The sequence below is a fragment of the Vanessa tameamea genome, chromosome 23, assembly GCF_037043105.1.
Source record: "Vanessa tameamea isolate UH-Manoa-2023 chromosome 23, ilVanTame1 primary haplotype, whole genome shotgun sequence".
NCBI lineage: Eukaryota > Metazoa > Arthropoda > Insecta > Lepidoptera > Nymphalidae > Vanessa > Vanessa tameamea.
The window spans coordinates 824,639-846,669 of NC_087331.1; the positions used below are offsets into that span (position 1 = coordinate 824,639).

At 32.1% G+C, this 22,031-nt stretch overlaps 1 protein-coding gene across 1 annotated transcript in view; it reads right to left on the minus strand.

The window, feature by feature from the left end:
* Positions 1–13,397, minus strand: part of LOC113397713 (facilitated trehalose transporter Tret1-like) — an 89,264-nt gene extending 75,867 nt beyond the window's left edge. The window contains exon 1 of the mRNA XM_026636164.2: positions 13,167–13,397. The gene's annotated coding sequence lies outside the window, so the exon portion shown is untranslated. The remainder of the gene's footprint in view (positions 1–13,166) is intronic.
* Between the last annotated feature and the right edge of the window lie 8,634 nt (positions 13,398–22,031).

Here is a 22,031-nt window from a genome sequence, read left to right on the forward strand (position 1 = left end):
ACGTACCGCTAGGTTCTTAAACCAACCTTGGATTTTGATTGGTTGTAATATTTAATAAAAATCCGCTAAATCCTTTTCGTTGGCTGTTCTCTGATCCGAGGTGTTCCTTCCGAAACGATGGTAGATTTTCGATGATCAATTGACTTGAAAATCAATAAGCAACGTTTCTAAATGGAATACATTTTTACTTTGATTTAAAATGTCAATATACAGTCATTCAAATTATCATTAATTATTGAATTTTAATAATTAAAATAGGCAGATCGTTTTATTTCATTTAGAAGTAATGTAACCAGATATTCAAGATGGCGGAAGACAGCTGATAAAGTTTAACACAGGTGTTTATTTGTCTACGAAATAAGATACTCAGTAGTTACGTATATTATTACATTTTATTCAGTAATGAACATATTTCAAACTAGCTGTCGTCCTCGGCTTCGTTCGCCTTTTAGACATTATTCATCAAGTTTTAGATAAAAAAGTAGTCTATGTGCTTCTTTGAGGTTTAAACTTGCTTCCTACTAATTTCATCTAATTCAGTTCAATGGTTTGTCCGTGAAATTGCAACGGACAGACAGACAAAATTACTGTCGACTTTATAATATTAGTATATATGTCAACGTTGCTTGCATACGATTATTTTATTTTTCAAGTCCTTAATTAAAGGTAACTGCAATAAAAAAATCTGGGTTGCCAGTCAAGGAAGTTGACATTGTCAAACTTCCATGTCTCGGAGAGCAGGTAAAGTGTCTCTCAATAGGTCTACTCCTCGCTCGTATCAGAATAAGTAAACAAAAGTATGTATACTAATATCTTTTGCAAAGTTGTCTAATTCTTGAAATTGACCCTGTTGACCGAGAAAGTGCTTTTTTCGCTATTCCAAGTTTGTTCGGAAGTCGTATTAAACGTTCGATTGATAAACAAACTATAAAACTCCAATGCTTATTTAAAACTGTAGATTTAAATTAAGAATTTTATTTTAACTTTTTTTAAAGACATCAAAACATAATCCTGTTCTTACATCTAACTAATGTAACTAAAAACACGCCGTAGCTGACGTGTTTATATACACAATAACAGAGATAGCTCAAATAAAATTGAAATCATTTTATGTTTATGTTTTATATTTTTTAACCTAGTAACATGTTAGAATTATGTTAATATATTTGATAGTGAAATTTAAAAAGAAAACCGAGTCGTATTCGGTCTTGCGTGCTATAAAAATCAAAATTAATGTATATCATATAGATTAACCAATAGATAGAACACGCATATCTCTAACGCTATTCAGTGAGCACTCGAAACTCACCCCAGAACACGATCACGTGTCAGTATGTCGCATATTTCGACATTGATCAAAATAAATATCTACATTTAAAGGATTCTCGTATGTATCAATCTAAGTCATTTATAAATATTTCACGTGTGAGACAATTGTGAGTTTTTTATGATATAGGACGGACAAGCAAATGGGCCACCTGATGGTAAGTGATCACCACCGCCATATATAATGGTGCTATAGGAAATATTAACCATTCCTTACATCGCCAATGCGCCACCATCCTTACTCAACACTAACTCACTCATCCTTCAAACCGTTTGACGGTGTAATATCTGATGAGTGGGTGGTACGAACCATAACGGTACTGCACAAAAACCTACCACCAAGTGATGTAATATAAATGTTATAACAATGATAAGCATTCTTTATACGAACAAAAATCATTCAAGTTTTTTAAACAATGTATTACATGGAGCATATACGAGTATACGATTTGTTTAATCTAAGAATGTTTGAACTTAATTATAAACGAGGAACTACAGCAACTGCGTAAACACAATACTTTACGACACAGCATATCGTAAAGCCGTTAAGTGAAAGTAAAATTTTCACGGTATATAAAATGAATAAATTTATTTATTTTATTGGTTTTTATAACTATTTTATGTTATTACATAAATATGTTTTACATTAAGTTAAGAGTTTCACATTTCTATTAATGTAAAGGTGCGTTCACACTATTCTGACTTCAATTACATGAAGCTATAAATAACATAAGGATGTTGTATTATAGATAAATAATCTGTCATCGTAGGTGCCAGGATTTTAAAATAGACCCATAAATGAGATAGAGGGGGTACCTTTACATGCTGGTACTAGATTTTCTGAGTTTACAAACCGACGGAGGAACCCTCTTGGCTTACATTAAGAGACTACATTAGGAAATAATCAAAACCAAATAACGATAAATGAGGAACGTATGAATGCAATGTTTAAATGTCACCTTTACCCCCCAGGTACTCGGTATTGAATAGAAGAACATAAATCATTAATTACTATTCGAGTTATTAAAATTTCTCGAATTGACAACTTAGACGATGTAAAATTACGCAAGTGCTTGCAGTAATAAAACAAATTTAATGCAACTGTGTTGCAAACCAGAAGTGTTTGAAAATATTCAGATAGATCCGCAGTACATCTCAACAAACACAACAATATTAAGTTGCTCTTGTTGTTTCTGGTTTGATGGGTGAGTAGGCCAGTGTAACTACAGGCAGAAGGCACATAACATCATCACGCATTTGCGACGTAGTTGATAATCCCTTACCATGCATATCTATGGTGGTGGCGACCACTTATCAGGTAGCCTATACTGCCAACCCATTTGAAATAAAAAAGAACCAATGAGTTTGTGGTTAACCTATCTTTCACCTCGTACACAACGAAGGAAAACCTCATCAGAAAACCTGCATGTTTAGACAAATTCTGTCATATGTGTACCACGGTATTGGGGCAGGGTGGTGAAATAATTCTCAGGGCGTCACGGTAGCATGCGCAAGCGATCCCGTGGCGCCCGCCGAAAGACGGAGAGGGTACCGCTGGTTTTTAGTGGGTAAACCCGGCGTACCTGGGCGCACTCGGCGTCCAGGGCTCCGGGGAGTCCCACACAACCCCCACTTTCTATCACGTGGCGGAAGCGCGTAATGCGTTTTTTCAGCGAGAAAAAAAAAGGGTGGTGAAATAAACTCCAGACATTCTTCTAAAGAGAAAAGGAGGTCTTTGCTCAGCAATGGAAGATATGCGGACTCTTATTTCAATCATCTACTATTTTACAACCAAATAGAATTCATTAACAGGACGAAAGAGTGAGCGAGATAGTTTAATAAAACGAAGGGTTCAACCAAGAAAATACGAAAATAGGAACGATTAATGATTGCAACATTACTTATTTTATTCCAGCTCTTTCGAGAACATTCGAGAACATTCGAAAGAGCTACTGGCTATTAATTTTACCGAAACGATCCGTCAAGAAACTCCATCCATACTCATATCAATATTGTGTTGGTTACTAATCATCACATTATGAGTGGTATTAAATATATATGACTATTGCGAGTGTATACCCTCATCGTTCATGTATGAAATGAATTATTCAAAATATTCATTTCAAATTGACCATTGCATTTCTGATGATCGTTTGGCATTCACAACCAAGTCGTCCAGTGTACAAGCTACTTTAGTAGTTCTTAATACTAAAATATTATACAAATTCATTTCTGTACTACTTTATAAAATGGTTTTTTGCTAATCATAATACTGTTCTATCTTGATGGCTTTCATAGTTTCAAAACATCGAAGTAATTATGCGCCGACCAGACTGAAGACTAGGGCAGCGAAATTGTTAGAAATAGCTCTTAATGATATAGTTCACTTGTTTCCGCGACTTCGAATGAGGAGGGAGGCAGTATGTACGTTCACACGTATCCGTTCCTATACCCCTGGTTATCTATATGCAAATCAAATAAAAAAAAATACACTTTGAATCGACATTTTACAGAACTGTAAAACGTAAAGCTACCAGTGGTATGAAATAGATCCTACCAAGAATAATCGGTTAGAAACTCAGTAGGTACTCTTTTCAAACATTTGAAATACAAAGTAATTTAAATTATATATAATAAATCCTGCCTGAAAGTCAACAAGTATTAGCTCTACGCGTTTTTATCAACTATATAATCTTGTCTTGAATAATACACCTTATTTATTCATGTTTATTTAAAAAACGACTTTACTGTATGAATCGGCAAAATTAAAAATATCTGCGGTTGAGAAGTTAAGACGTGAAATTGTAACAAGCAAACTCACTTTCGAAGGTATAATATAGATATGATTAGGATTGAGCTTACAATAATATAGTCAATAATTATGTATTTACATGAGAACAATGACACATGACTATATGGTACAGTACATAGAATATAATAATGGTTGTCTGAGTGAGCCGCGAGCCCAGAAGGCCCAGAGGTTAGAACACGTGCATCTTAACCGATGATTGCAAGTTCAAACCCAAGCAAGCACTACTGAATTTTCATGCGCTTAATTATTGTTCATAATTAATCTCGTGTTCAGCGGTGAAATAAAACATCGTGAGGAAACCTGCATCTGTCTAATTTCAATTAAATTCTGTGAATCCAATTCACATAAGAGCAGCGTAGGGGAATAAGCTCCAATCCTTCTCAGGGGAGAGAAGGCCTTATCCCAGCAGTAGGAAGGCTGTTTCGTGGGTTCAAATTTGGTCAAGAAAATTATAATAACGTGATAGAATAAAAAACCTTCTCATTAACAAAAGACGCAAGAGCCTGAGCTCTATTTGAGGGCGATTACCGTTAGTTATTAGTTAAATTGTAAATATATATCGAATGAAATAAACTCCGTCTGTAAGCTTAGATATTTTAAACTACGCAACCCATTTTAATGTGGTTTTTAATAATAAACAGAGTGATTCAAGAGAAAGTGTTATATGTTTATTAAATGCATATTATAGTAGAGGAAAGTCGAAAGTTTCAAATATCCTAGCTAGAAAAAAAAACAAGAATTTTTTCTTTTTATGTTTGTTTGTTTTTTTGTTTATGAATGTAAATACCGATAAGACACAGCTATTACAACTCGTGAATCTTAGCAAATGATTGCGGGTTCAAGTATCACTGAATGCGTACGTACAAATTAGGTACTGCTTGATCTTATATCGTCGTATTGGATTAGAGATTACACCTATGGCTGAACTAAACTCAAATAGCAATAATAAAAGCACGGTATTCGTTTATATAATAAGCTTCCACGGTAATTTTTCACTTGGACTGTTAAATAATTTAAATCTCATGTCAAAAAAACATAAATAAATAAGGCATATTACTCAATACAAGATTTGAAGGTTTGGGACTTAGTATTTACTGACCTAGGTACATATTTAAAAAAAAATGACTTATCTTACACTCTGCAATTAAAACGGTTGAAAAGAGTAACTACTGATTTGCTTGCCGGTTATTCTCGGTAGATTCTACTTTCCGAACCGGTGGTATCTTTACGTTTAATTCAACTCTTTAACATAACGATTCAAAACTGATTTTATGAGCCTACTTTATAAAGAATACATTGATATTGATTTGTAATTAGAAAATCAAAAAGCTAAAGGCCAACTTTAAACTAACTGTAAGAGACCTCCTCCCATCACCTCCTCCCATAGACACTATCGCTAATAAATACCATCCCGTAACCTTACACCGTCAATGCGCCGTAAACCATGGAATGTTATGACCCTTTGCCCATAATTGCCTTCTTGATTTATGTTTAATTTAATGATTTGAACCACTTCATTCTATCTACCTCTTCGATACTCTTCTATCAATTTCGTTTCGAGTTTGTTATTCGCGTGACGTCATTTCTGTTCGATTATATGATTAAAATTTTAAGTCTTAGCCATGTCGAGAACATTAGCCGTAATCAAACCGCTGCCAGCGAAGATAGATGTTCGTTTCATTACGACGGGCATTTATTGAAAGTTATCGGCGCCATGTCGATGTCCACGTCGCCTGTACAACTTCATTAACTCTTCCTTATGACTCCGTAATGATTTATTACAAGATCTAAGGCGCTGGTAAGTGTGGGTTAAGTTTTATGAATAAGTGATTTAATCCGATAAAATACATAGGATTTCGGTTGGGAGAATGAAGCCTTCATTTCGGAGGATTAACATAATTAATGTTTATTGTGTCTATAATATGGATGCGACGCTTCTGCGTGTAACGTTTAAATGAAACATTTCTGATGCAAAAGGTTTTAATTCTGTAACATAGTTATATATTATATTATATTATATTATATTTTTTATTTACTCTGATAAGTATTCATTTATTCTTGAACAAAAACTGTTTCATATTTAAATTAATTTAATTATTTTCCTTATTATCAATCTTATGAATTCGAATGTTTACATGGATGTATGGATGTTTGTTACACAATCACACGAGAACGGTCGAATGTAGATACACTCAGATGAGTGAAGTCTAGGATAGACATAGATTTTAATCTGAAATTGGAACCTACCGAGAAGAACTGGCAAGAAACTTAGTCTACTCTTTTTCAACATCTAAAAAATACAGTCATGTTAGTTAAATACAATTATATATGTATGTTATGTCTCCAGCCTGGAAGTCAACAAGCATTAACTCCACGCTTTTTTATCATTAATATCATCTTGTATCGAATTGTATGCCTTCTTTCTTTGTTATAAGAGATGTACCAAAAAAATAAACCTATCAATTGCAACCCGCTTACACACAGGCTAAAAGCAATTAAATATTAGATAATATTTATCTAATAAACTCAAAATAACAAATATCATAGTACATATATTTATCGCCTCAAAATGGCGCATCACCGTAAATCAGTTGTCAATATTTCACGTACACGATACGCAGTGAATTCTTACAGAATGATCCGAACCTATGCTACCGAAAGTAGAAAGCTGTTTGGAACATACATATGTTTGTTTTATAACTTCAGTATCCGCTAAGGTTATTAGTAATTTCAACTGTAATGATGGGAAATTGGAGGGGGAAATTTGTATTAAATTTAACCTTACATTTCCGGAACATAAAAGTAAAGAAAAAAGTAAATTGCATATAACAAGTATATTGCTGTAGAACATCGCGAGGTCAACTCGGGTCATACAATAATTAGTTATCAATTGTTTAAGTGGTGTTTACATCTTGTGTTCGGTAGTCATATGTTATGAGACTGCGTGAGCTATAAGAAATTCTGACACAACCCGTACTAGACAATACTAGAGCTGTGTTGAAACTCCATGCTTGAAACTTGGTGGTAGGGCTTTGTGCATGCCCGTCTGGGTAGGTACCACTCACTCTTCAGATATTCGGTTTGAAGGGTGAGTGAGCCAGTGTAACTACAGGCACAAAGAATCTTAGTTCCCAAGGTTAGTGGCGCATTGGTGATGTAAGAAATGGTTAATACTTCTTACAACGCCATTGTCTATGGGCGGTGGTGACCACTTACTATATGGTGGCCCATTTGCTCGTCCGCCTATGGATATAATAAAAAATAAAAAAAAGACCTTGCGTAGAAGTGGAACGTCACATGGGAGGGTATATAATATGTTATGATATTTTATTAAAGTTGTACATCTCTTTGAATTTATTGACCTATGATAGGCCAATAAGTCGTAAATATTCCATTGCTGAGCAGAGATCTCTTCATTTTTTGAAGATAATTAATCTTAATCATTACCTGCTGTAATGAGGACCTTATCAAGTTAAATGTGTTTTATACACTGGGCAATTAAAGTACTAAATATTCAATGAAATTAATATTTCTAAGTTCAATTATACAGGCTGCCCAACGTCGGATTAATTTTGATTAAATCAAAATAGCCGTTGATTGCATCAGGGCAACCTTCAAACAATTTGTAGAGAGCTATATCAAAGGTATCGTTGCGTAGATATTGTGTAACGACAAACAGTCATGGTAATTATTGGCAATAGTGAATAAATTAAATACAGTATATCCATTGATTTACTTGCCTTTGAAACGCTTCGAACGCAGTTATTTTTGTAAGTGAGACTCCAGACTTATCGTAGGGTGACTAAGAGTTTTATTTGTTCAGGACAAGTTCTTTTAAGTATTTTTATAAATCTACGTAATTCTAAATTGTGTAAAACTGAAAAAACAATAGCTGTCTGTTTGTCTGTTTTGATAAGACGAGCTGAAGTCAAATATTTAATAATGATGAAATGTGCTCTTTTCTTTGTTACGATTTTTTTTTTATTATAGTAAAATTATTATTACTTTTTTTTTATTAAAAATTATAAAACAAAATCTTTTTTATTTTTTAAATGAGTAAAGAAACATTTAATTACTTAACTGTTTCTTTTTTCGTACTGTTAACAATTGACTACAAAAATAAGAAGTAGATTGTACAAAACATCCTATGTATCCTTTAAGGATACACTTTAAGTCAATTTACGAGAAATACATAGCAAAATATTTCTCTGTTTCAATTCAGTTAAATATTGCGTAAAAAATCATCACTCATAAACTCATCAACTACATATAAAATTCAGATGTACATCTTCTTCGTCTTACACTCACATACAGACATTTACGCGCACCTTCACACACACACAGTCACGCACAAACAAAAATCTAGAGACCATACGACACGCGTCTAAAGTTACAATTTACTTTATAATGTATTTTTCGTTAACACATCCGTGCCCATTCAAACTACTCTACTCTATAAACAATTTGAACAAACCTTGGCCAAATGTTTCCTCAAACATTTCACCAAACGCTCTAATGTCACATGTTTTTATTTCGTTAGTGTGTCAAGACGGTATAGTATTGTTTATTTTATAAAACAGACTTGACAAACTGGTTCATAGTTAATGTAAATATACATTTTTCTGATTAAATATAAAAATGTGATCTTTAGACAGACATGTTTTACTTCAAGTGTTTATTTATCGTAATCATGTGGAATGTATCGCGATCCAAAAAAAATTACCGAATGAAGAAATTTTATAAATATACTTCCTGAATTGGAATACACAATTAAAATAGCTCCGACGATAATGGCCGTCACATTTATATCTGGTTAAGTAGAATTCAAAAAATCACTTTAAATCGCCACTTAAATATATTAAAGTAGATTTCAAAGTGTAAAACTTTTAAATAAAATCAATCTTAACTCTTCCCTTTTATTAAGCTTATATACTTATTATCAGTATAATAATATAAATCACCAGTAATATTATCCAAGCAGTTTATTTGTTATATTTAATATCATGTAAAAACATATGTAAGCAGTCAACAATTTCAAAGTAATATTAGGAATAATAACAGTAGGATTCGCGCACGAAGGGTTCCGTACCATCTATAAAACGGCAAAAAAATCATGTCAAATATTTATTTTATTCGGTTTTTTATTGTTATAGCGGCAACAGAAATACTTCATCTGTGAAAATTTCAGGTGTCTTACTATCATGGTTCATGAGATACAGGCTGTTGATAGACAGATAGAAGGACGGACAGCGGAGTCTTAGTGATAGGGTAAATTTAACCCTTTGACTACGGAAACCTAAAACACCTTCTGAGTTCCGATCACCATTTCTTCTCAGTTAGTGTTTAATTTGACAATCAATAAGTAAAGCTTCTATATTCAATGTAGGTTTTTGATTTGATTTGATGAATATTATGGCTACCTCAGTTTTCAGTCAGCAATCCTCAAATAACATTAGCCAAATGACGAGCTGATTAGCTAAGATATACAACTGTTTCAAACATGTCACTCTGCACTACCAACTTCCAATCTCCGAACTTCTGCTCACTGCCCCACCTACTTGAGCGTACCTCTGAACCCTTAAAAATTATCCACAAAATCAATAAGACCGTCGAACTAAGTATTACTGTAAAATAACAACATGCAAAATGGCCCGCTGCAGGGTTAAAGCCTTGAGATGAATTATTACAGAAATTAAACACATGTAAATTCTAAGTGTTTTCCCATTCTTGAACCTTCGGTTAAGATTCTCGTGTTTTAACTACCGGTTTTCGACTCTTAATATACGACTCATAAATAACCATAAATGGAATTGTTGCTGTCTATAAAATAGCCCAGTCAAAGTACTCGAATAAGGATTCGAGAGAACGCTTCCAAGATCACTGCAACGAAATTAACATCATCAACAGATGGTTCATTTAGGGCCGACTACTATTAAAGAAACCATTGGTTTTGCTTACGGATAGTAGAACTTGTACATAGAGTAGGGGTAATTCAGAAGCTACCCTTGGCTTTCCGCTTACTGATCAGAGAGCGGCAATAAAGGGCACTATAAGAAAAAGTATGAAGAAAACAGTTGCAAGTGTTTATATAAAAAATGTGAACGTAAATTAGGTAATTCTGTTATTTTGAAGCAAAATGAATGTTTTTTTTTTTTAATATAGTTGCTCGGCTTTTATTGTTACACACTATTCCAATTTGAAATTCAATGTTGGCCCGCATTGTCAAAAAAATCCATAGTAAAACCTTTTTTAAGCGTAATAACTCAAATTTAACCCGTTTTGTTTTTGAAATATTCATACAGCCTTTGTTTGCATTAACACAATGACTGTTCTTTACGATCGCTTATATTTTTTTATTTTTTTATACTGAGTACTCCAAAGTGTGCCAAGTGATATTTTCCGGGTTCACTTGTCTGACGGATTGATTTGATATTGTTTAAATTATGTAACACTTCTAACCGCCCGCGGCGTTTCTTGTAAGACTAAAGATTTTAGTTTAATCTGTGAAACATTTAAACATTTGCTATGCCCTATAATTTAAAAAAAAAAATCGATACGAAAGAAATCATCGATACTTTGTATCACTTTATGATATTTCTCGTCGGTTTTTTTCCGTAAATTCTACATTAATTGATAGCCTCACATTTCTTTTCTTGGAAATTGCTGATTCAATGGAGACCGTGGGAAATTACTTGAATAACATACATTTTGGTTATTATTTAGAATAGATAATAGGATGTTTTAGTCGAACTTAATTAACTAATTATATAAATTATATCTCCAGCCAACTTTAACTAATAGAAGAGACAGCCGACGTAGCTTTACAGTCACTTCTTGTACATCGTTCGTTCCAATAATATATGTACTTACAGTACAATAATTTTTTTAAAATTATATTAATTTAATTATATCCCAGATGTACCTTAACGAAATTCTGTACCAGGAAAAAAACATATTCTAAGTAAAAATCTTGACCCGTGATGGTCCAGTGGTTAGAAAACGTGAATCTTAATCGACGATTCCTATTTCAAAGCCAGGCAATCGCCACTGATTTAAATATACTTAACTTTATATAATTCATCTCGTATTCGGCGGTGAAAGAAAACCTCATGAGGAAATGTCCATGTGGTAGATAAAAATCTGCCACGTGTACCAAATTTATATATGAGCAGCGCGGTGGAACTCCGAACCCTTTCTCAAAAAGGAGAGAAATCCATCATCCAGCAATGGGACATTCGCTGGCTGTTACTTTAAATAAGTATTCTAGATACCTATGTAAAGAATAAAAATGGCGCTGACTGGTCCGGCTATATTTTACACGTTAAGTCTTAAATCCATAATTAGAAAAACATAAATTATAAATATTATCAATGTTACACAACACGATCAAATTGTACCCAAAAAGACATTGCGAATATATATATTTTTTAATTACTTGAGCGATTAATTGAGAAACTACAAATACAGATAAAAATAAGCTAACTAATCATCCACAGGGGAACTGTGACAGATCTAGCAGAACTTCCCTAGAATTACAATTATTCAACTAATAATAAACCAGTCCTATCAACAACGTGTCATATTGATCAACGTGTCAACAAAATAACAACGACTAATAATTTCGATTAATAATTGTTCTAAACTACCTATCATTGTACAACGAAACATTTTTCCAGAGCACCGGGATCTAAATGTTTAAATCCAGATCTAAAGGTTATATGCTTTTGCACTGTTAGATTACTATCTGACCTAGCCCTCATGGGCGAAGCAATAACACAATGGATAAATTTTCCTACGTAGTGATAACAATTATTATCAGATGTTTAACTACATGTACAACTTAGAATTACAATTTCCTTTTTAAAAGGGTGAATATTATTAAATACATTTATTAAACTTGAAATTATTAAATTTGATTGAAGTACCAGCATTACTTTAATACGCTTAAGTAAGCGAAATTAAGTAATTGTTTTGAAATTATTGCTATTATAAAATTACTATATGTTATAAAATTAATAAGAACCGTTTACGGAGTCTGGGGCCACTGTATAAAGACCAATGTTGTCTATAATCGATCCAAATAGAAAAAGTCATGTATGGGAATTAATTTAATAAATATATGTCTTTTTTCATGTATTACTCGTCCACAGACGTGCTGTTCATACCGTTGTTAAATCACACTTTGGAAATAAATAATATTGTATTTTGTTTTAAAACATTTTAGGAATAAAATCTTTTTCCTATATTCGAGAACGTCGTGATACGAATGTATGCGTAGGCTTCGATACCGGATTAGTTTATAAAAAAGTCATTACTATTACTTATAACAACATTCTCATCATAATCATAATCATGGCAAATTTATCACTTTCGTAAATCAATCAAAAGCGTTAGATTCTCGATTATAGTCATCTTTATCTTAATTGAACGATAAAAGGTGTTTACATTGATAAGATAAAATTTTGCAAGGATTATTCAAATACCAAGGTCGGGGCCGAATAATTATACAAAAACAAAAAGAAACCTCATGTTTTTATTAATAAATATTCAAGTTATTGCATCAAATGCTATTTATGAATATAAATCTTCATAAATATAAGTACACACTACGTTACTAGGAATAGATAACGGGCGTTTGACGTTTAAGGAATCCCTCATCAGTCTAAGAGCATTAAATCTTCTGTATTATTAAAATAATGACTCAAGTATAAACATATCACAGTATTCCCATAATCATTTAACGAGCTAGATGATACTAACACAAACAAAACACGGTCCGTAGAAGTTCAAGTACAGACAAACAAACGTTTACTGCATGAAGCTAAAATTTACATTTCGAACTAAACTCGTAAAACTTTACAACCGCCATTAACACGTTTACTGCTCTTTAATTAGAAATTGATAAACTTGTAAATAAAACTGTATGCGATGAAAGTGCTATTGATGCTAATGCTTCAAAACAAAAAGACGCACCGCCACACAATGGGACCATTCAAACCGTCGCAGGAATCGTTTCAAAATCACTTACCATGCATCACAGCATCTGCATAAGCTGGACCAGAGAACAATTCACTTCCAGGACACGTAACACAAATTATATGTATGAATTAGAAATGTTCACTGTGCTGAGAATGCACCCTAGTGGGACACCCAAAATTATTTTTATTCGTTTTTCGATCGCGTGCGCGTTTCGACCGGCGCGTGGCGCTCAATAGCTGCCTGCTTTCAACTGAACTATCAGTGACTGACTGACGGTGCGCCGGCGTCTCTCGTCGTTGTTTACTATACCCCATGTGCAACGCTGTCGAACGCTTAAACAAAATCCGAGCTTACCGCCTAATCTTTTAGATTCATTTTACGTTGTAGATGGTTTTGGATGCTTATCTGTGTTAGTAAGTCGGACACATGTATTTGTCGTTTAGTATGAATGAAAAATAAACTCTACGCATAGAGCTTTCTGATGGTCGCCAGCCATTTATATTGTAACCTTAATTAATGTTTTCAACCACTTGATATGTTAGCGTCAGTACTCTTAAACATTTGTATCGTTTAACAAATGTGTATCATTGTTTATATTTATTTATATTTATAATAAAAAAATCTCAACATAAATAATAATAAGTTGTGTATCATGTCATACTGTAATAATTTTCGTTTAGAGCAATTTGTTAAATTCATCTTTAATATATTATATATACGTATTCAAATAAAACTAATTTCTTGGCCGTTCTGCTCGGTTAAATCTACCTGACGAACTTAACGAACGATAAAAGTTCTTGTAAAAGCATACTTGTATGAAGTATATTTTGATTGAATCTATTACAATACTAAACACTTATAATTTTTGTTTTTTTTCTTATAACATAGGTATGTATATGTTGGCTGATGGGCAATTGGGCCGCCTGATGGTAAGTGGTCATCAACACAATTTGTATATCTCTTGAGCCTCTTATTACACTAGCATACTCATCTTTCAATCCGGAAGGCAATACTAAGTAATAAGCTGTTTGGCGGTGGAATATCTAATGCCTGCGTGATATCTACCCAAACGGGCTTGCACAAAAACACACCGCCAAAGATTACAAACCCATCTGCCAGTCATTTATATGACATGTATGTATATATAAAAATTATGACGTTTTCGAAATAATTATTATTGATGACATACAGGAAATTTGCAAATAGATGTATGATTGGTGTTTGAAGTTATTATTGTGCCAAATTGATGCTAATTTAATTAACTTTGGATTTTCCTGCTCGCATAGAAAGATCTTCGAACGAAGTATGTCTATTTTTACATTTGAATATAGTGTTATCTCAGTGAATACTTTTTCATTGTTACACAAAAAAATTAATGTCACAACGCTTCTAAAAAATCATAATTGTATGGCAGAAATGAAATTTGGACAATCTCGATATTTTACGATGTGTTGACTTTTTATGGTTTTTTTTAATTTAATTTCTGAAAATTTTGCACTTCTTTTAGAAACTTGAACTATTAAAATTTAATTAAAAATACTGAAAATTTGGATTAATTTTGCGAACCATTTAATTTTATCATTTTCCTTGTAATCATTTCAAATGTTATTGACTTTTAAAGTGCGATTAGTTCATTTTATTTTTTTATTTTAAATTCAAATTTGTGCAACGAATAGGAAATAATAACATCACATTACATTCGGCCTCAATCGTTTACCGTTTCATGTATGACCTAATCATTAAGAGCTTAGACGAGATGAAATCATGACTCAGTGATTTATTGGAATCGAATATCGACTTTAAATTTAACGGAACAGGATCCAAAATTATTTGGACTCTTGTCCCTTTAACATATGGAAGAATGCACATTGATTTCCATGTATTATATCTGTCGCGTGCGTTTCCTGCAACGTATTAAAATGAGCTTTATCGTACGTTAATAGAGCTTGTTTTTCATTGGCAGATTTGAAAGACTTAAGGCATATTGTGTTATAATTTTTATTAGGAATGAACTTGTCGCTACACATTGTTGAATTTGAATAGGCATAATGAGAAGCGCCGTATAATTGTTCCTTTCAAGGTTTCCCTTAATATAAATTTAAATAGGGTTAAAAATATGATCGTTTTGAACAGTATGATGTTTTTTTCCTACCCCAGATATAACTACGGTGCTATATTGCACACCTCGAATGCAAAGCGTGATTGTTCAATATTAACGACATAAAATAAAACTCGCCATATTTTTTTTTAATTCATGCAACAGTTCCCTTAAACGATGCGTGACCGATTTATATATTTATTTCTATACCAATTTTACCTGAAACCATTTTATTTCATTAATATTTTATACACAGACACGTGTCCGTCACTTGGGTTACCGAGAACCATTAATCACCCCTACTTAACAACACCGAACGAGTTCTAACATTGAAGTAATCACGATCTAACAAATTTGATTAGAAGCTCAATGAAATAATTGGGAAAACCGTTGAAATATCGGAATTACTGAATTAGGGCTAATTATTTCAACATATAGAAATGTTTGTTGTATAGAGCGAAGAGGTATCTCTAAGCAAGAGTGTTTAATCTTAGACTTCTACCGACAAGAACAAGAAACTCAGTAGCTATATTTTTTTAACAATTAAATTACTGTAAATTATATATTTATACTTTTTTTATATTTATTAACATAAGAATTGATAACATTAAGTGTTTAAATATATATACAAATATGAATTAAAATTAGTTACTGTATAAATCTTGACCGCGTGGAATGGTGGCAAGTATGCTAGCAGCATTTCCCCGTTGAATCGCAATTCCGATCCTCTGGGCTAAAAACGAACCAGCCCTCCTGTCACCAGTGGAGGCAATAAGGCGAGGTGTTATACTTTTGATGAAGCTTTTTGCACCATTACTCCAAGGGCCAAGAGTTTCGACAGCAACTAGAACAAAATAGTAATTTGACATAAGATATTATATATAGTATATATATTTTATTTTTATATATTATTAAAATAAATAGAAACTACACAATCTACGATGAACAATTGATCAATCAATGAAGCTTACTTAAAGGAAAGGAAGGAAATACAAACCGTATTAACTTGAAATGTTAATAGCTACTAGTAACTCAAATTTGTGTTTACACATTAAAAGATAAATGAAATTGAAAATGAGCTTAAAAAATTGAAACCGTTAGAAATAATTTACCAAAACAAAGAATTTTACTTATTTATTCAAAAGTTTTATTCTATGCTCGTGTTAGAACCACGTGCAAACCCAGTTACTGTCTCTTGAGTTTTTTACAGTCAGCAATACTTTCTATTACGGTAATTTAAAGGGTGCGCTAGCCGAAATTACCAGCTCAAGGGATATATATTTTTTAAATTTTAACTATCGAACCGGCTTTACACGGGTACAATTTATTTATATAGAAAATTATATGATATATATCAAATTTATATCCTACTAGATATCTCCCGCTGCTTTGCTCGCGATTTAGGGGATGGTCGTCAGGTGCTTACTTTATACCAATTCATCAAATTTAGTTCATTGGATCGACCGTGAAAATGTAACAGATAGAAAGACAGACAAATATTTACTTTCGTATTTATAATATTAGTATAGAGAGCAGTTAGAAATAATTTCTATCGGTATTTTTTTAGAATTTGATGTGTAGTTCCAGATATTACCTCATAAACTAAAAAAAAAAAATTAGTCTTGATTAATAATAAATAGAATATAATTAATTACTTGAAAAAATCACCGCACGTACTCAAGACACAGAAAGTTTATTAATCTAATATTATTTCCGTTGACAAAGGATAGCGTGATTCAGAAAAACGAATAATTAAAACATGACATCTATCGACACAAATAAAAACTAAACAAATGTTATATAGGACTTACTATTTACTTATTTAATTTATTGTCAACCAAGAACTTCAGTCTCGATACGGTACTGGACGCATTTATCTTGACAAATCTAATCTTGCCTGATAAATTCGTTAACGAGTGACGTAGCTTGCATAAACACGATAGGTATTACGATGCTGTTATGTGATGGATTTAATTCTAAAATAAACTTCAATTTACTTCAGTTTTTAAATAAAAAAAAAAAATTTAAAATAGAATTTAAAAAAAAATCTAAAGAGAAAAAGTATCGATATTTTTTGCACAGATTGTGGTTGTCTTCCCTAATCTTATTAATATTTTATGCGATAAATAAAATTTATCAGGAATCAAAAATTACCTAACCATGAATGAAAATTTTAACGATTTAAAAAAAATTACAAATGGGCCATCTGACAGTATCAGTCCACATCGCTCATGGACATTGGAATTGTTAGAAATATTATCCCTTACCAGGCGAATGCGCCACACAACTTCATCATCACAAACCATCTAACCTACAACCCAAGGATACTAAGTATAACTGTTTATCTGTAGAATATGTCAAAAGTTAGTTGTATCTACCTGATATTTAAAGCCAAAATTCCACTCAATAGAAAAGCGTTACACTGGCTTATTGGTGTAAAATCTACCATTTATTTAGTACTAGCTAAAATATGGTTATGTTATAAATAATACCTCAAGTGAAAAAATATCTCACAAAACATTGCCTACAGTATCTAAACTTCTAATTACCATACTGTAACTTTAGTCAAATTCTGTACCAACTGTGATAATATTAATTTCATATTGAATTTTTATACCCATACAAACAGTCATTATAGTATGAAATTACGGTACGCATACGAAGCCACCCGGATTACAGGGTTTAATCGTACTGCAATTTTACATACTGATGCCAGCGAAAATAGTAGAATTATATTGAAAAAAAAAAGTAGAAATAAGGTTCCGTATGAATATCACGCAATTAAATCTTAAATTGTTTCCTTACAAACTTGAAAATTATCATATAGAATTAGAAAAATATTGTTTTATTTTTTTACACAAATATTTTTCTCTTAAAATCATCTATATTTCTTTTGCTCATCTACAAATGTTCTTTACTTTTAGGGTTGGCCTGTCGACAAAGCCTATAATATTAAACCCGCCTTTTGTCCAATGTTCGTTGTATGATGTGCAATAAAATGTTAAAACATAAATAATTATAGAAAGATGAATTTAAAATAATAAAAATGGGCTCATGCTACATAATATACTGAGGTAAACCTTATGTGCACCAGTTTATGGGCGCAGGTTACCGGCAGTTGTTAACTCTGAAATTCGATATCAGAATTACGTCATAAATTAATTTTAATTTAATGTAATCATTTTAATTAATACAGTTGTGTAAAATAAGAATTCAAAAGTGCTTGCAAAAACCTACTTGAATAAAGTATATTTTGAAAATGTTTTAATTCAACATTAGATGTTAGACCGGTCTCCTTTTATAAACCTTGTAAATACAGCCGTATCGAATAATAATAACACAAAGAATTATTTTTAGCAGACAATTAAATGTCAAACAACTACCTAGACGATACCTACATCGATCAAACAGCTAAAAGTGTTAAAGAAATAGGACGAAACAAAACTCTCGTTGAAAAGATATAAAAATATTCAAAGCCGCGCTTTTTTATACGAATGACAAGTTTGAATATTTCATTTTTTTACTGGTGAAAATTGTTGAATACACTAAAATCACGCTTAGCATTCTTAAAAATGGAACCCTAGAAGCAGCTAGCGAAGAGAAAATTAAAAGCGATGTTTTCGCTGACTTAGCATGTCCACCGCCCGAGGCTTTGCAAGGACGTTTCAACGTTCGCCAACAAAGAGTGCTGACGCAAGTGCAGGGTGCGATCCTTTGAACGAAACCGGTTTCATGTTTTGTTATGACACGACGATGATATGCATCGGTTCAAGAACGTCATAAATGCTCAGAACATTTCTTGAAAGAATGCAAGACGATTCCAAAAAATATAATAGTCTCGTCGTAGTACTTGTGTTCTTATAATATTTTCCTCGTTGCATAATTTATACTTATTATTTATTTAAAAAAAAAAAAAAAACATTATATTTTTATTTATTACTTTTATTAATTTACGCTTGACTTTGACTTTGATACCTCGACTTTGATATTGTCTTGTAATTCAAAGATTTCGATTTTAATAGTTGAATTTTATTCTAAATAAAATCTAAATCAAATCTGTACAAATAAAAACCCAAGTATCCTTATATAAGTATCATTTGTGTTAACTTTCTGTTAAATGGAAAACTTTACTTTAATACTGTTTCACAAAAACCGTCTGTGCTTTCTGAGAAAGGCTGAACTTAATTTATCTTGGGGCGTCACCGCAGCTTGACAAACATACATAAATATGTCAACGAATTTCTTCCGACATATACAAATTTCCTCAGAATTATTTCCTTCATCCCCGAACATAGCATTAATTGTTACGCAATTTAAATTGATTCAATCTCTATTGCTTTTCTATACTATAAATAAATTAAATGGCAATATTATAAAAATGAGTGGCAATATTATAACGATGAGTTATGGCTATTATAGTGTCTTCCTCGTGTCCAACTAACGTTAGAAACATGGAAGTTCCGTCGTCTTTTTAGTCCTGATTTGTTTACTCGGACTAACTTATCTACGCCGTGAAACAGTAAAAAGTGGTCCTACTGACAGCAGGTACCTCAAACACCCTATCATTTTCAAAAGTATTATTCCCGAATAGTTGCCAATGGGGAATCCCATTGTAACAAACAGTTGCTCAGTTAATGAATTATATCAAGATTGTGTAATTTTTGTATATTTGTTTATTGTTTATTGTTTCATTTGGTAATCCAACAGTGTTACAATATCTTATAAAATTTAACAATATAATGCAAAAATTATGACCAAAAAGGATTACACTATTATAACATGAATTCGAAAAGCAGTTACAATATGAAGATTTTATACTAGTTATTTATAAAAGTTAAACAATTTGTGATAGGTAAAGGTTCTGTTCATAAACTGTATGTTTGTGAAATTGTGTGTGTGTGAGTGTGTGTGTGTGAGTGTGTGTGTGTGTGTCATTATTGAGTAAGCTAGCCTAACATTTGCTTTTTATTGCTTTTTTAAACGCTCCTTTAGGTAAATTAAATAAATCTATGTCAGCATAAAATTTATTGTATGTTTTAACAATATGAATATTGTTATGTGAAAGTTCTATGAAAATGATGATATATAAGACAAAACTAATAACGTAAATTATAAATAAAATTTGTAATATACTTCAATGGTAATATTCTTATTAAATAAATACAGGCACATCAAACCATTAAACTGATTCGAAATAATACAAAGATACAAAAATTACGAACGTAATTATAACGTTTGCAAATGTTTTAAAGCTTAAAGAATAAAATAATAAAAAAAAATAATTTGTTTTAGTTATACTTCCTGATCGTGAAATGAGGTGTGTTCACATCATTCGTTATTCAGATAAAATATAATAATTTGAGTTGTAGCAGATAGGTTTACTAGTTGGGGCGTCACGGTATTGCGTAAGTACCGGCATGGCGTCCCTCAAAGATAGATAAGGTACCGCTGGTATAGTAGGTAGGACTCAGTTTGAATCACAGTGAGAGGATGCAAAAAAACTATATTATTTAAAGAATATAAATAGACTTGCTTGTGATTATTTGACGACCTCCGCGGTCGAGTAGTATGTACACCGGTTTTCGTGGGTACGCCACTCCGAGGTCTCGGGCTCGATTCCTGGCCGAGTCGATGTAGAAAAAGTTCATTAGTTTTCTATGATGTCTTGGGTCTGGGTGTTTGTGGTACCGTCGTTACATCGGATACAGCACTTGTGTTTAGAGCAGCATTGGGATTAGAGTAATGTATGTGATGTTGTCCAATATTTATTATTTATTTATTATTATGGATACAAAAAGTTACCAAAATGAAAGTTACCAATAAATGAATGGAATAGTAATTTTCTTATAACGTTAAACGTTTATCCAGATTATTTAGAACTACGTACTGAAGTGCGCAACGAACGTATGTTATGTAATGTGGATGTTCATATACTATTTTCCTTTGGTTCTTCCCATAAAAATAACTTTCAAGATAAAGTCGTTCAAACCGTTATAACACGATACAAATTCTAAAAATTTCAGCACAAACGAAACTCCTGCCCTTTGAAAATGTAATCTATTTCCGTCTGTATGTCCATCCGTTTGCTATTACTCAATATATTTTCGACAATGAATGAAAGTTCTCAGTAGTCCGAGAATAGTTAAGCGGACATTTCATACTGAAATGAAGTATCATTCCATAGACATGTTTCTTAACAGTTTTGTTTTTCTTCTCAGTTTTAAGGATTATATGTATTAATAATAATTTAATAATATTAGTGATGTTTTCGCAAGTGACATTGTTTTCTGTTTTCACACTTGAAGGGTAAAGTTTTGAGACAATTTTGTTGTTTTTTTTTTAAGTTTCTATCACATGAAATCATTTTTTGAAAAGAACAGCTTTTTATTTATGACCTTATGCAAACTATTGGTCCCGTGAACTAACAAGAGTAATAAAAAAAAACTAAAGTAATAAAAATATTTGCCGAAATAGGCGGAAAAAAAATCGCTCATAAAACCTTCTCTGATGCTTCTGATGACATTTGGGGTGGTCCTTCACATATAAAGCTAAGTTGGGTTAGGAAAAATCATCAAGTTACAAAACGAATACCAATCTGAAAAAGGCTAAAGTAAAAAAGTATTCGGTTTTTAGATGGCGTATTTTAAATATAACAATTCTCTGACGTAACATTATCATCAGATAAATAAGGAGTATATCAAAAATTGTACTTAATTTATGTACCTAGCAAATTTTATTGTTAATATAACTAAAACCTTTTTGGCAGTACTTATCAAATAATCTTCATTGTTTAGCGATGGTAGCTTTACATTTATA